Source organism: Procambarus clarkii, chromosome 2 (genome assembly GCF_040958095.1).
Source record: "Procambarus clarkii isolate CNS0578487 chromosome 2, FALCON_Pclarkii_2.0, whole genome shotgun sequence".
NCBI lineage: Eukaryota > Metazoa > Arthropoda > Malacostraca > Decapoda > Cambaridae > Procambarus > Procambarus clarkii.
Window position 1 is genome coordinate 40,273,650 of NC_091151.1, and position 16,380 is coordinate 40,290,029.

A 16,380-nucleotide genomic window follows, 5' to 3' on the forward strand; every position below is an offset into this window, starting at 1 on the left:
TGTACGTGTTAACGAAGTCCTCGCCCCCCCCCCCACCTCCCTACCTCCTCTACCATTTAGTTTCATAAATTACACCATCGTGGACACCGGAAATCCATCATGTCAAGTATTTCCTTCAACCTCTTAATTTTCTGGAGCAAGAGAGACGTGTTCAACACCTGAGTGATCAGTCAGTGAGGGCCACAGCAGTGTTCAACACACGTGTTGGCCCGAAACGCTGTGTGTATTACTGGTTTTAAGTATTTTATGTACTAGCTCTATCTATAAACCCAACATTAGGTTTGTAACTCATCTTCTATGTATGTAAAACTATGTACTTTTTACATGAATGATCATTTTGATTTTGATTTTTGATTTGTGTTGGCCTCCAGTTCCGCCTTCTGCCCTCCGCTAGGACAGTACACAAAATGCCAGATATTATACTCAGGGTTAATAAAAAATAAAACTTCATTTATTTCACTTTGACCACAAATCCCACTATAAATCTTCCAGTCAGTCTTTGCGGCAATCATCTCTTCTTTAGTCGCTACATTAAGTATAGTTTAAAAGCAAAATCTAAATTAGAAATTTAGAAAATAACAGGTCGATTACGTGAGAGTGGAGCATCTAGGAGGGCCAAGTCGGCCGAGCGGACAGCACGCTGGACTTGTGATCCTGTAGTCCCGGGTTCAATCCCGGGCGCCGGCGAGAAACCATAATAATAACCATATATAGGCCATAATAACCCACCAGACGTTGAGTTTCTTTCACCCTATGCTCCTGTTACCTAGCAGTAAAATAGGTACCTGGGTGTTAGTCAGCTGTCACGGGATGCTTCCTGGGGGTGGAGGCCTGGTCGAGGACCGGGCCGCGGGGACACTAAAGCCCCGAAATCATCTCAAGATAACCCCCGGACCGTCCTCGCTGCGGTAGCGGTCCACCTCCCTAATATTCCCCAACTTACAATCCTGAACAAAAATTTTATAAAATAAAAAGAGTTCAATTCGTTCACCCTTCAGCCATGGCCACCGTAAACGGGCCTGCCAGCTGATCAGGGGCCAGATTCACGAAGCAGTTACGCAAGTACTTACGAACGTGTACATCTTTCCTCAAACTTTGATGGCTTTGGTTACATTTATTAAACAGTTTATAAGCATGAAAACTTCCCAATCAACTGTTGTTACTGTTATAAACAGCTTCCTGGTGCTTCGGAGCTCACTAACTGTTTAATAATTGTAAACAAAGTCGTGAAAGATTGAGAAAAGATGTACAGGTTCGTAAGTGCTTGCGTAACCGCTTCGTGAATCTCGCCCCAGGTAGTTTTATCTGGGATGAATGTTGAGTAGTTAGGTAGTGTGTCTGTATACGTGATTAACTGTACTTGCTAATTGTTCTTGTTGGGATTCAGCTTCGGCTTGTAGTTCCTCCCGTTGTTGTTGTTGTTGTTTAAGATTCGCTAATTTGAACAAAAAGTTCCAAGTAGCACGGGCTATGGTGAGCCCGTAGTGGACTTGGTTCCTTCGGTTCCCTTATCCCTCGCGTGTAAACAATTATAAGCCTCCTGGGCTGTGTCATATTGACACATAAAGCTGTGTCTGAGGTCTACCTCCACCACTTCACATCTTAGCACATTCCAGTTGTTCATTACTCTGACGCTGGTGAAATTATTTTCATCAAGATCTCTTTCATCAAGAAACAAGAACAAGATCTCTTGATCTTGCTCTACTCATTCCAAATAATCTTGTGTCTTCCAGTCACGCGACGTTAAACTCCCGCAGCCTTTCCTTTTAACTCATACCACTGTTTCATTGTTTCATTACACTGTATTTGAGTTAAACTCTAGTAGCCATTTATTGAAGCAATCTCTCAGTTTGTCAGGATGATCTTGTAGTGTCTTAATCCTCCTCATAACATTTTCATCATCAGCAAGCATTGAGAGCAATGACTATTTCCTCTGGACGATCATTTACATATAACAGGAACAAGATAGGTCCGAGTGTGACCCCTGTGGGACTCCGCTAGTGACCTCTAGCCACTCTGAGACCTCACCCTTAACAGTGACTCTCTCTCTCTCTCCTGCTCCTTGGGTACTCTTCCCTTAACCGCTGGAGCACCTTCCCTGTCACTCTTCCCTGCATGCGGTCCTGCCATGGTACGACGGGCTCACCATAGCCCGTGCTACTTGGAACTTTTTGTTCCAGGTAGCGAATCTTTAACAACAACAAGTAGCCATGAAGGTATTACCACAGCCAGAGAAGCTCATTAGTGCCTAACAACCAAACCATCCCTGACCTCATCCCGGCCGGAGCCATTTAAACAAGCCGCCCCTGCACCTCTCTTCCCAACACATAGATATAATTATCGGTCAGCCATAGCATTATACAACCATATTATCTCATTATACTCATTATACGCCCATCACCCACCACACGCTCGCCCAACCACACATAATTACCATTACCCCCCCCCCACCCCCGAGTTATCACTCATTTGCATACTAAGAATACCACGAGATGGGAGGGTGTGGGAGGGAGCATGGGAGGGTGTGGGAGGGAGCATGGGAGGGTGTGGGGAGGGGGGGGACGTGGAGGATGGCTGGGTGGGAGGGCTCGTATTTTTAGTGATTTGATAGTTCAAATGGATGGGAATGGCGGGTGGGAGTGTGAACCAGGTGGGTGGTAGATTGGTTACGGAGCTGAGGGGATTGAGCTATGAGGAAACCCGAGAAAACTGGACCTTACCACATTCGAGGAGAGGAGAGATAGGAGGGAGGGAGGGACATGATACCAACATACAAGATTCTCAGGGAAATTGACAAAGTAGACAAAAAAATAGCATTTATTCAATGTTGGTTGACTGTAGCTTGCCAGGACCTAGAACTCCTGGGAAGTATATAACCTGATTAAGGAATTATTGTCACAGGAATGAGGTGCAACAGTGGACGAGATTAACATCACACACGCTGCGTGTTCTTTGTGTTGCAGGTGATTATGCCCGGCTTGATCTCATTATGGCTACTAAATGGCTGAGTGCAATGGTTTCCTCGGAGCCAGTGTTGTGGTAGTCGGGCTGTTGGTGAGGCTATAGTTGACACACACGTGTCACTCTTAGAGAACACTGACTTACCCTTCACACTTTGTTTCTTGTCCGGATGCTGTCGGACCTGTCTCCCAGACGCCCTCCCACAGGTGCCATAACACCCTCTAATGATCCACCTGCTCTGCCAGCCGCTGGACTCAACCAGTTGGTAATGGATGGTCCTGGCGCCACAGACACCGGCGCCGCAGACCCTGGCGCCGCAGACTCTGGCGCCACAGACCAGCGCAGCTTAGCAACGCCGCCGCGCTCCGCCCTTTGCTGCACCACCGCACTAATTATTACTTGAACAGGGGGAAACAACCGCTCTGCAATTGCTAATCGGCAGGTTGCATGGCCATCAAAGCACCCGCCTTGTTCATCTGTTGCTGCTGCTGCTGTTGTTGTTGCAGCTGCTGTTGGCGACAATAACACAGCTGTTGCTGCTAAAGCTGTCAGTGGTCTTAGTGTTACAACTGTTAGTGGTGTTAATGGTGCTCAAGTATACAGGCGTCCCAGGTGTTGATGCTGACCAATGCTGCTGTGGGTGTTAAAGAGATGCTGTCGTTCCATTAATGTTCCATTACCCGTCGTGGTCGGAAATACACACACACACACACACACACACACACACACACACACACACACACACACACACACACACACACACACACACACACACACATTCTTATCCATGTTTGCTGGCGATGCTAAGCTAATGAGGCGAATCACAACTGAGGAGGACTGCAGTACATTACAAGATGACCCAGACGGTGTCAAGAGATGGTCTGAGAAATGGCAACTAGACTTTAACCCTGACAAATGCAAGGTTATGAGGATAGGAGATGGGATCAAGAGGACCTCGGTTACAATACAAGATGAAGGGAAGGCAATTTCCAACTTCTGAAAAAGAGACTTAGCAGTGGACATAACTGGAGACGTAACACCAGAGGCGCACAGACCAGCGGAATAGCAACGGCAGCATGCGCAATACTGGCACATGCTGCCTTGTTATTATGATATCTTGCCCCTCTCTTCTTCCTGCCTGTTATGTCATGACCCCCAAGTACATTCATGACCCCCAAGTACTTTCATGACCCCCAAGTACTTTCATGACCCCAAGTACTTTCATGACCCCCAAGTACTTTCATGACCCCCAAGTACTTTCATGACCCCCAAGTACATTCATGACCCCCAAGTACATTCATGACCCCCAAGTACATTCATGACCCCCAAGTACATTCATGACCCCCAAGTACAACTTTCCCCCGTTGATGTTTGCAAATCCTGGCCTCAAGTAGATCATTATAAAAGTCTAGAGTTGAGTAAAAGTCTTTAAGAAAAGTCACTAGTTTACTTAGTCTACATGACACAGCTTTATATATATACAAAATTTACAAGACCACAACAAAGTTCTCAATTAATCCAAGTGTGTTTAAGCACTAATCACAGCAGCTAAATGTTGCCACTTGCTGCTGTAACACCACCTACTGGGGTCCTCCACCATACCCACCCAAAACACTGGGGTCCACCACTATAAGGGCCTGTCGGCTGAGTGGACAGTGCTCGGGATTCGTAGTCCTATAGTCCCGTTTTTTGGGAGGGGAGGGGGGGGGGGGACGTAACCAGAGTTGTAAATGACGTCACTAGATAGCTGGCAATTCCCATCCACAGTACCTCACCTCTCTTCCCCCCCCTCTCCCGTCTCCCCCCTCTCCCGTCTCTCACGCTAACTCTAATTGTTGCCTTAGGCTTATGTTCAGTACTCATGATTGGCCGTTATTGTAGTGTAAATGGAGGCTGGTTTATGAGGTGTGGTGTGTTGAGACCAACATAAAACCCGTGATTACCTCTGGCGGCGGCTTTGGCCTCTCTTGGTGTTATTGGTGGTGGCTGCCAAGCACCAGCTGGGCGACACGGTGGGGGGGTAGGCGCCAGGTGGTGACACTGAGGCGTGGCACCTCCTAGCCTCATGTGAACCGCTTCAGCTGGTCCTAGCTACCTAGCTGTGGCCCGCTTCAGCTGCTCCTAGCTACCTGGCTGTGGCCCGCTTCAGCTGCTTCTAGCTACCTAGCTGTGGCCCGCTTCAGCTGCTCCTAGCTACCTGGCTGTGGCCCGCTTCAGCTGCTCCTAGCTACCTGGCTGTGGCCCGCTTCAGCTGCTCCTAGCTACCTGGCTGTGGCCCGCTTCAGCTGGTCCTAGCTACCTAGCTGTGGCCCGCTTCAGCTGCTCCTAGCTACCTAGCTGTGGCCCGCCTCACCTCTCTACTAACCACGTCATAAACTCTCAACGTTCATACGTCATGAAACCCCCTCTCACTTCCTAATGTTTCAATACCGACTACCCCATTACTCGGGTGCAATTCAATAATTACGAGTGAAGTTAATTACCATAATAAGTGTGGTAATTGGCCCGTCAGACATGCCACTGAGGCGGAGATGAAGGAGTTTACCACGTCACTTACGCGACCACACGAGGCCCGGCACATAGTAATATTTAAGATAACCTCAAGATAGTACTCTTACGGGTGAAATATTGCCCGTCTTAGAGTGGGGTTATGACCCTTAGAGTGGCTGTGGTATGGGTGGCTTCATGCAAGCACAGTCCCGCATGCGGTCGTGGCTGTGGTATGGGTGGCTTCATGCAAGCACAGTCCCGCATGCGGTCGTGGCGGCGGTAATCAGGAACATGCGCTCTCTAAAAGTCATCAATCAGCAGGCAAGTGCACGTTTCTAACCAAGCCAATTGGGTGTATTTATGCAGGAAAAAAACGTGTCAACTATGCTATGTGTGGGAGTCAGGTGTGGGAGTCAGGTGTGGGAGGCAGGTGTGGGTGGAGGAGAGGGCAGTAGGTTGTGCGGGAGGTGGGTAGGGCAGGTGTGGGTGGTTGAGAGGGCATGTGGGTACAGGCTGTTAGAAGGATACTTTCTTATCCACAGTAGGCGCTTCATTGTGGTCTCGTGCAGGGCATTGTACTCACCTAATTGTACTCACCTAGTTGTGCTTGCGGGGGTTGAGCTCTGGCTCTTTGGTCCCGCCTCTCAACCGTCAATCAACAGGTGTACAGGTTCCTGAGCCTATTGGGCTCTATCATATCTACACTTGAAACTGTGTATGGAGTCAGCCTCCACCACATCACTCCCTAATGCATTCCACTTGTCAACCAAAATGTGTGTGTGTGTGTGTGTGTGTGTGTGTGTGTGTGTGTGTGTGTGTGTGTGTGTGTGTGTGTGTGTGTGTGTGTGTGTGTGTGTGAATTGTATGTAGTAGATATAATAGAGAAAATAGGTCGGGAATCAGTACATTAGACATTAAGCGACAGTCAGAAAGACGGGACCCAAGAGCTGAATCCTGCAGCACAAGTAGTGAACACCCTCCCCCTCCACCCCCCCCCCCCCACTGTACCCTGCACCAGACCGCGGGTACAAAAACCCAGCACAAGAGTAATGACTTATTATTACCTTACAAACGCCTGATTATTTCAGCTGTAACAGGCGGCCGCGAGACTCATGGCGGAATGAGAGTTACAAGCGCTATAATTAGTAAATTACAGGAACGATTACCAGATCTGGTAATGATTACGATTACCGATGAACGATTACGATTACCGCCAAACACACACCGAAACTACGACGTTGGTACAACGTTCGAACAAGTTTTAACACCTGCTAACCAGTTATAACAACCAATATAGCACGTTGTAACAACGTTCTAATGCGTTATAAACACGTTAAGCCAAGATGTAACAACTTTATTACAAGTTGTAACAAGCGGAAAATAGACACAGTTACGGTTTGTGTTTCCAGGGGAGGGATCATTTGACGCCTCGCACCGACACCAAGCTTTATGTTAATGACGGAATCTGTCTCCTCTGTGGGCTTATGTTTCCACTTGAGAATGATCCAGGACGGACCGAAACGTCGTCGTCCCTTCACCTTCTAGTCTCTGGTCAACACCCACCATGACCCCCTCCCCCATCGTGACCCCCCCCCTCCCCCCCTACCTTACGCGTCTAAATATTGAAGTCTTGCGGGTAACTGCCGACACATTTACGTCTCTGAGAACCGGAAATGTAATTCTTCACAGAGTATTGAGTCCTGCGCGTGCGTCTGTATTCCTCTACTACAGTTTGCCGAGCTCTCCCCCCCCCTGTGTATTTACTACTGTTCCTGCAGGGTCCAGCTCATATAGCTCTTGGACCCCGCCTTTGTAACCTTAACGCTGTTTAGTGTACTGACTCCAGACGTGAATTTTTCCTGTCATATCGATTACACATCTCTCTCTCTCTCTCTCACACACACACACACCCCCACACACCCACACACACACACACACACACAGGTAGCAGCCAGTAGCAGCAGTCTAACTCCCAGGTACCTATTTACTGCTAGGTGAACAGTGACATTAAATAAACTCTGCCACTTTCTTTCTGTTTCGGCCGGGAGTCGAACCCGGGCCCTTAGGAGTACAACCGCGGCTTACTGCTGCCAGTGTAAGCAAATGGACAAAAAATATACCCGACGATGGAACTATTTAAACACTAATTTTAAGGCTCACCGCAAGTTTTACGAGCGGGTCTTCCTGGCAGGTTTTTAGGTGAGAGTAACTCTTACCAACTTCCAGTCGTGAGAGCCCTTGATGAAGGGTGTACACCCTTACCACTCACCCTAGCAACCCTTGCAGGGTGGTGTGTGTGTGTGTGTGTGTGTGTGTGTGTGTGTGTGTGTGTGTGTGTGTGTGTGTGTGTGTGTGTGTGTGTGTGTTCTACACGACTAAACTATAAATCTACACCCCCCCCCCCCACACACACACACAAAAAAGCTGATTGCAATTTAACAATTCATTCCCGATGCAAATACTTGTTTCTTGGCGAAGCGACTCGGAGCGTCAGTCCATAAAACGATCGTTAATCCGACAGCAGCTTCCGCAGCGCCCGGGCTCGGACCCGGGGCCCTTGGAGGAGCGCCGGCAGGTACACTCCGTCCTCACACAGTCTCTTGTCAACACACTCTGTCCGGCCACCAGAATTCACGCTGTATACTTTCTATAGCATTCACGTGTGTAAACTCTACATGCGGTAGAGAGTTTGTTTCTATGGTATGATAGCTGGTGGGTCCCTACCCATTAGGGTTATCTTGAGGTTATCTTGAGATGGTTTCGGGGCTTTGGTGTCCCCGCGGCCCGGTCCTCGACCAGGCCTCCACCCCCAGGAAGCAGCCCGTGACAGCTGACTAACACCCAGGTACCTATTTATAGTTAGGTAACAGGGGCATAGGGTGAAAGAAACTCTGCCCATTGTTTCTCGCCGGCGCCCGGGATCGAACCCGGGACCACAGGATCACAAGACCAGCGTGCTGTCCGCTCGGCCGACCGGCTCCCTATATCCACACAATATACCTAGATATACTCAATAGATTTACTTCCGAAGACGAAAATATGATTATTATCATCAACCTTAAAATGTATATTATATGCTTCATAATATCTTCACACATATACATAATATCTTCACACATATACATAATATCTTCACACATATACATAATATCTTCACACATATACATAATATCTTCACACATATACATAATATCTTCACTCATATATATAATACCTTCACACATATACATAATATCTTCACACATATACATAATATCTTCACACATATACATAATATCTTCACACATATACATAATATCTTCACACATATACATAATATCTTCACACATATACATAATATCTTCACACATATACATAATATCTTCACACATATACATAATATCTTCACACATATACATAATATCTTCACATGTAAACTGTTAGCCATAGTAATCTTGGTCTGGGGGAGGAAAACCACCGTTGGTGGTACCTAGTTATCGTAGGTAGACGTGTAAACTGTTTACCCGGAGCTACACTGATAACTTTATGTTATATTACAAATTATGAGTCCTTGTCGCCGTCTGTGTCAGCCTCGGCAACCTGTGGACGGGTTTCCCCGTCTAATGTGAGACAGATGATCAACAAGGTGGTCGCCCTGAGGTGGTCTACCTGTCTTCTCAAATAAGACATAGCATTCTGTACGGTATGATCTTCAGCGTCCAAAATACGGGGAACAATGAAAAGTAGCGACTCGGAAAGGTCCACGTTCTCTATACGCTGGTTAGAGGTAGGTTATCTAGCTTAGAGTAGGGGTAGATTAGGTTAGGTTATCTAGGTTAGGGTAGGTTAGGTTATTTACCTTAGGGTAGGGTACATTACGATAGGTTATCTCGGTTAGGATAGGTTAGGTTATCTAGGTTAAGGTAGGTTAGGTTATCTAGCTTAGGATAGGGTAGATTAAGATAGGTTATCTAGGTTTGGATAGGTTAGGTTAGGAGACTTGGGTGCTTGCACAAATCCCCAGGATGAAGCCCTCAACAGCCTGCTCGGAGTCCAAGAGCTAACACCTCAATTCAACAGGCACAAATAGGTAAAAATAAATAGGCAAATAGAAACAAGAGGCCACAGAACCCATTAGTCACGATCTAAAGCTTCCATTTGGAATAATATGACGACTCAAAAATAAAAAAAATATATATATAATTCCATTGACAAAGTCGCACTCTTCCTCGTGGAGCCATACTCTCCAGCGCTCATTTTCGTGGCGCTTTTGGGATTGCACACTGGAGACATCAAGGGCTGGTTTATGGGCGTGGGCGGCGCTGTCTTCGTCAGGAGGGCCTCCAGCGCGCCCACACACCCCTCTCCCTCCCCACTAGTCCAGAGGAAATGGCACACGAAGGGTAAATACCGCCTTGATTATGGGTCGGCTACGTAGCCCGGCAACAGCCCCACTAGTAGCAACACCAGGAGCTCCAGTAGCAACACCAGGAGCTCCAGTAGCAACACCAGGAGCTCCAGTAGCAACACCAGGAGCTCCAGTAGCAACACCAGGAGCTCCAGTAGCAACTCCAGGAGCTCCAGTAGCAACACCAGGAGCTCTAGTAGCAACACCAGGAGCTCCAGTAGCAATACCAGGAGCTCCAGTAGCAACACCAGGAGCTCCAGTAGCAACACCAGGAGCTCCAGTAGCAATACCAGGAGCTCCAGTAGCAACACCAGGAGCTCCAGTAGCAATACCAGGAGCTCCAGTAGCAATACCAGGAGCTCCAGTAGCAACACCAGGAGCTCCAGTAGCAATACCAGGAGCTCCAGTAGCAATACCAGGAGCTCCAGTAGCAACACCAGGAGCTCCAGTAGCAACACCAGGAGCTCCAGTAGCAATACCAGGAGCTCCAGTAGCAATACCAGGAGCTCCAGTAGCAATACCAGGAGCTCCAGTAGCAATACCAGCAGCTCCAGTAGCAATACCAGGAGCTCCAGTAGCAATACCAGGAGCTCCAGTAGCAATACCAGGAGCTCCAGTAGCAACACCAGCAGCTCCAGTAGCAATACCAGGAGCTCCAGTAGCAATACCAGCAGCTCCAGTAGCAATACCAGGAGCTCCAGTAGCAATACCAGGAGCTCCAGTAGCAATACCAGGAGCTCCAGTAGCAATACCAGGAGCTCCAGTAGCAATACCAGGAGCTCCAGTAGCAATACCAGGAGCTCCAGTAGCAATACCAGCAGCTCCAGTAGCAACACCAGGAGCTCCAGTAGCAATACCAGGAGCTCCAGTAGCAATACCAGGAGCTCCAGTAGCAATACCAGGAGCTCCAGTAGCAATACCAGGAGCTCCAGTAGCAATACCAGGAGCTCCAGTAGCAATACCAGGAGCTCCAGTAGCAATACCAGGAGCTCCAGTAGCAACACCAGGAGCTCCAGTAGCAATACCAGCAGCTCCAGTAGCAACACCAGGAGCTCCAGTAGCAATACCAGGAGCTCCAGTAGCAATACCTGGAGCTCCAGTAGCAATACCAGGAGCTCCAGTAGCAATACCAGGAGCTCCAGTAGCAATACCAGGAGCTCCAGTAGCAATACCAGGAGCTCCAGTAGCAATACCAGGAGCTCCAGTAGCAATACCAGGAGCTCCAGTAGCAACACTAGTAGCAGGAACACCAGTATCAGTGTGTGTGTGTGGACAATGCTGAGGTGCCGGTGAAGGGTGTGTGTAGCTATAGCACGGCCTACGTCATGTTGATGGCGTGATCTCTGCCGCGCGGAACTTCTAATTTCCTTATCATTCCTCTTTTACAAGCCTTTGAGTAACCTTCAGCTGAACCGCCTCCGCAAGTAACTCATGCCACTTACCCACAAACCTCAGGCTAAATAAGTGCGTCCATCCCTGTGCCACCGTGCCCAAACGTTGCCCCTGTACGGCAGTACCGCTCTGGACGTGTCGCGGTACTTTTATGCGGTGGAACACGCCGGGGGTACACAGGGACAAGCGGGGTACAGGTCCCTGGGGAACAACACTCAAATGAATTGATCATGTCAGATGGCCAGACTTACGCTGCTGTAGCTCTCCCTCACTCTTCCTCACTCTCCCTCACCCTCCCTCACTCTCCCTCACCCTCCCTCACTCTCCCTCACTCTCCCTCACCTCTCTCTACTTGCTACCTCTTCCTTCCACTGTTGTAGCCAGAGAGAGCTTGTATTTAGACGTCTCCCTCCCCCCATTGTCCTTTTATTCCTACCCCCTCGCTGTCAACACCCCCCCTACCCCACCCCCCACGACATCTGAACTACACCAATCAGAGATTGCGCTTTCAACATCTCTGCCTCCCCCCCCCCCAGCATCCACCCCTCCTCACTGGTCCCTCGCCTCGTGTCATCGTTTATTTAAACACCATCGAAACAAACAAGAAGCGGAGAGGCTCCCCCGGGATGCCCTCGACTCAACAAATTAGCCTGGGAGACGAACCTCATGAAAGATCAAACACTCGACAACATTCACAAGCTGACTTAGAGGGCCCTCGCTCTCCTTGTTCCCCCCCCCCCTCCACACACACACACACACCTGTCATCGACACACCCGCACCTGTCATCGACACACCCACACCTGTCATTGATACATTCACACCTGTCATCGAAACACCTACACCTGTCATCGACACACTCACACCTGTCATCGAAACACCTACACCTGTCGTCGACACACCCACACCTGCCATCGACACACCCACACCTGTCATCGATACATCCACACACCTGTCATCGACACACCCACACCTGCCATCGACACACCCACATCAGCCATCAACACACCCACATCAGCCATCAACACACCCACACCAGCCATCGACACACGCATGTTATCGACACACCCACACACCTGTCATCGACACACCCACACCTGTCATCGACACACCCCACACACCTGCCATCAACACACCCACACCTGCCATCAACACACCCACACACCTGCCATCAACACACCCACATCAGCCATCGACACACCCCACACACCTGCCATCAACACACCCACACCTGCCATCAACACCTACGAATCACAACAATCAACAACACACACCACACAATCAACATATCATACTAATCATCAACCAACCAATCAATCGAGTGTATATTATCTTCAACAATCAAAAATGGCATTAACAAGGTTATGTATACCTAAAGAAATACACAGACGTGTATAACAATCATACAATTCTAGTGTTATACAGGCCAGAGGGGGACGGTGTGAGTCGTCATTAGTGCTCAGTGCCCTGGTGAGTATGACGGTGAGTATGACGGTGAGTATGAGTGAGTATGACGGTGAGTATGACGGTGTGGAGTTATCATTTCTGCTACAAACCTGTTACAACACCCTTCAGTCACCGTGCTCAGGTCTAGTGATCAACGGTGAGCACCTCCACAACTGCTGCCTTACAACAACAACAACAACTCAGGAGATCATCACTGCAAGTGGAAAAAATAAATAAAAATAATAAAAAAAGCAAAGGAGAAAAAAAGGGGGGTTGCTGCAACATTATTCAAGTATTTTAACGAGAAACTCTTTGATCGCGGGACGCAAAAGTTCTCAGTTGACCCTCGGGGTCGTAATTGCATTCTGGGTAAGCTCTGGGGAGCCAATGAGCTCGCAGCAAAAGGCGAGCCTCCATCCTGGTGGCACTCATCCCAGACACATCAAAGCCACGTGAATACCGAATGCCAACTGTCTCCCCTCGCTTTGGTGCGGCGCCCCCGGGAGTTGGTCTTTCCTTAAAACATCACCTCCGGGACGACATTATTAGCCAGACCACTTTGAGGGTGGGGGGCCGAGGCCCACACCAACCACCACCATTAACGGCCCTACCATATTTTCGCTTGGTAATTACTGAGGCCTGAGAGTCCTTATTGTGAGCAGCTCTGGTCGTAAGAGCCAGCTGGTGGTTGTACCACGGTCCTTAGGCAGAGTACGGTGTACGCTGCCTAAACAGTAAACAGTAAACTGTATAAGATAGACAGTAACAGTAAAGATGGCGCTGACAGTAATAGAGAGTGCCACACTGGCTCTCTACCACCCCTCCTCTTCTCCCTTCCCCTCCCTGCACGGCTCACCAGGGTGCCACAGCTCAGGTGGCACCAGGTGGACTAATCCTCTATTAGGCTTCTTACGTCAGTAGTATCGAGAGATAATTCACCCCCCCCCCTCTCCCCCGACCACCCGAGCGTGAACGCACTCCCATAATCTCCCCACCTCCACACTCACTCCTCCACACTCTCCCACCTCCACACTCTCCCACCTCCACACTCCCACTTCCACACTCTCCCACCTCCACACTCTCCCACCTCCACACTCTCCCACCTCCACACTCTCCCACCTCCACACTCTCCCACCTCCACACTCTCCCACCTCCACACTCTCCCACCTCCACACTCTCTTTAACTCCCCACCTAACACTCTCTTTAACTCCCCACCTAACACTCTCCCGCAGAGGTGTGCAATAAGACAGGTGCGTGAATTAAGAGGACTAAACTACAAGGACAGGTGAAGGAAATTTTGTCTCCCACTCCTAGACAACAGAAGGAACAGAGGACATGGTTATTACATACAAGATACTAAGGGAAATAAGACAAGGACAGCTTTTTTAAAGAGAAAATTTAACAAAAAACAACACAAATGAATTGAAGAAATGTAAGAAAATGCACATTCCCTCAGACGTCTGGTCAGCAAGTGGAATGTACTGAAAGAAGATGCTGTGGAAGCCACCTCCGACCACAACTTTAAAGCCAGATTTGACCGAACATCTGAACGCCAGGAGAGTTAAACTAAAACGCAACATGACAACACAACCTGGCAGAGGAGAGGCAGAAAGAGAAAAGCTCCCTTTACGGTAGTCACAGTTAGGTAAGCTCAGACATCAGAAGGAGAGAGAGGTGCTGTGAGGCACATCCTGACGGGGGTAGAGGGGCAGGGATCTGCGAGGAGCAGCAGCAGAAGAAAAAGAAGACGAAGAAGGAGGAGAGAGAGAGAGAGAGAGAGAGAGAGAGAGAGAGAGAGAGAGAGAGAGAGAGAGAGAGAGAGAGAGAGAGAGAGAGAGAGAGAGAGAGAGAGAGAGAGAGAGAGAGAGAGAGAGAGACTGACTGACTGACTGACTGACTGACTGACTGACTGACTGACTGACTGACTGACTGACTTTCTTTTCAGGGCAGGCAGTTACAATAGGGAAAGAAATTGACCGATACAATTATAGATGTGATAGGAGCCCAGTAAGCTTAGGAACCTGTACATCAGTAGATTGACAATTTAGAAGCGGGATCAAACCCCACAAGCACAATTAGGCGAGTACAATTACGTAAGCACACACACACCAACTGGCAAATTGTAAAAATTTGGAAGTGGTAACGACTAGTGAGGAGAGGAGGGTGGTGAGGGAGGGGGAATGAGGTGGTGAGGGAGGGGGTGAGAGAAGGAGGGGGGGGGTGTATCAGAAGCTTCACCTCCACATTTCATGAGACACGGAAGGGTGCTACAGGTTTGAGCGCCCCATGAATAACGTAGAGGTAAAAACACGCAGCTTTGCCCGCCACACTCTCTCCCACCTGGGCCTAATTCCTGAAGGCGACGGGAGCTGCAGGCCACGACAGGGCCCAGAGATGGGGGCGAGGCAGGTGGGGAAGGGCGAGGCAGGTGGGGAGGGGCGAGGCAGGTGGGGGTGAGGCAGGTGAGAACGAGGTAGATGGGGGCGAGGTAAGTGGGGGTGGGGCAGGGAGAGGGGGCGAGGAAGGTGGACGCCAATGAGCAGTTCTCCCTCAAGAATTCTGACAGATCTCAAGACGTGACAGCAGTCCCTAACGTGGCACAGCGCCGTGACAGCACTGGACATAGTCACCAGACATCACACGGCACTGAAGAACCATGACGGAGGACTGATACCATTCCACCAGTTAAGGAATCATCAAGACAGGTGTCTGGTGGTAGAAGCTGCCGAGAGCCAGGATGCTGACCATATCCCACGGTGCCTGGACACACACACACACGCCCTCTGGAGTCACACTACCTGCACCTGAGGCGTTGCTGCTCCGCCTAGCAAGAGAATGAATCAAGCACGACACGGTTGGCGAGCGATCAGGACTCGACCTGATCATTGTTAATGTTGTGGTCACAGATCTAAGAGTGTCCTCTGGCCTGACTTACAATCTCCCACGGCTGTGGACCTCAATCTACGAGGAATATGGCCATCTTCAGATGAGTAAAAACAATCTTGGTTCCAATAATGGATTAAGGATTTTCGTCCCCCACAAGTGAGAGCGTCATCACCAGACCTGGCAGTATAAGAGGTCGCCACCAGACCTGGCAGTATAAGAGGTCGACACCAGACCTGGCAGTATAAGAGGTCGACACCAGACCTGGCAGTATAAGAGGTCATCACCAGACCTGGCAGTATAAGAGGTCATCACCAGACCTGGCAGTATAAGAGGTCATCACCAGACCTGGCAGTATAAGAGGTCGACACCAGACCTGGCAGTATAAGAGGTCGACACCAGACCTGGCAGTATAAGAGGTCGACACCAGACCTGGCAGTATAAGAGGTCATCACCAGACCTGGCAGTATAAGAGGTCATCACCAGACCTGGCAGTATAAGAGGTCATCACCAGACCTGGCAGTATAAGAGGTCATCACCAGACCTGGCAGTATAAGAGGTCATCACCAGACCTGGCAGTATAAGAGGTCGACACCAGACCTGGCAGTATAAGAGGTCGACACCAGACCTGGCAGTATAAGAGGTCATCACCAGACCTGGCAGTATAAGAGGTCATCACCAGACCTGGCAGTATCAGGTCGTCACCAGACCTGGCAGTATCAGGTCATCACCAGACCTGGCAGTATAAGAGGTCATCACCAGACCTGGCAGTATAAGAGGTCATCACCAGACCTGGCAGTATAAGAGGTCATCACCAGACCT

At 49.2% G+C, this 16,380-nt stretch overlaps 1 protein-coding gene across 1 annotated transcript in view; it reads right to left on the reverse strand.

Annotated features, from left to right (window-relative positions):
* Positions 1 to 16,380, reverse strand: part of L (zinc finger protein Lobe) — a 305,314-nt gene that overhangs the window by 111,533 nt on the left and 177,401 nt on the right. The gene's annotated exons all lie outside the window — the stretch shown is intronic.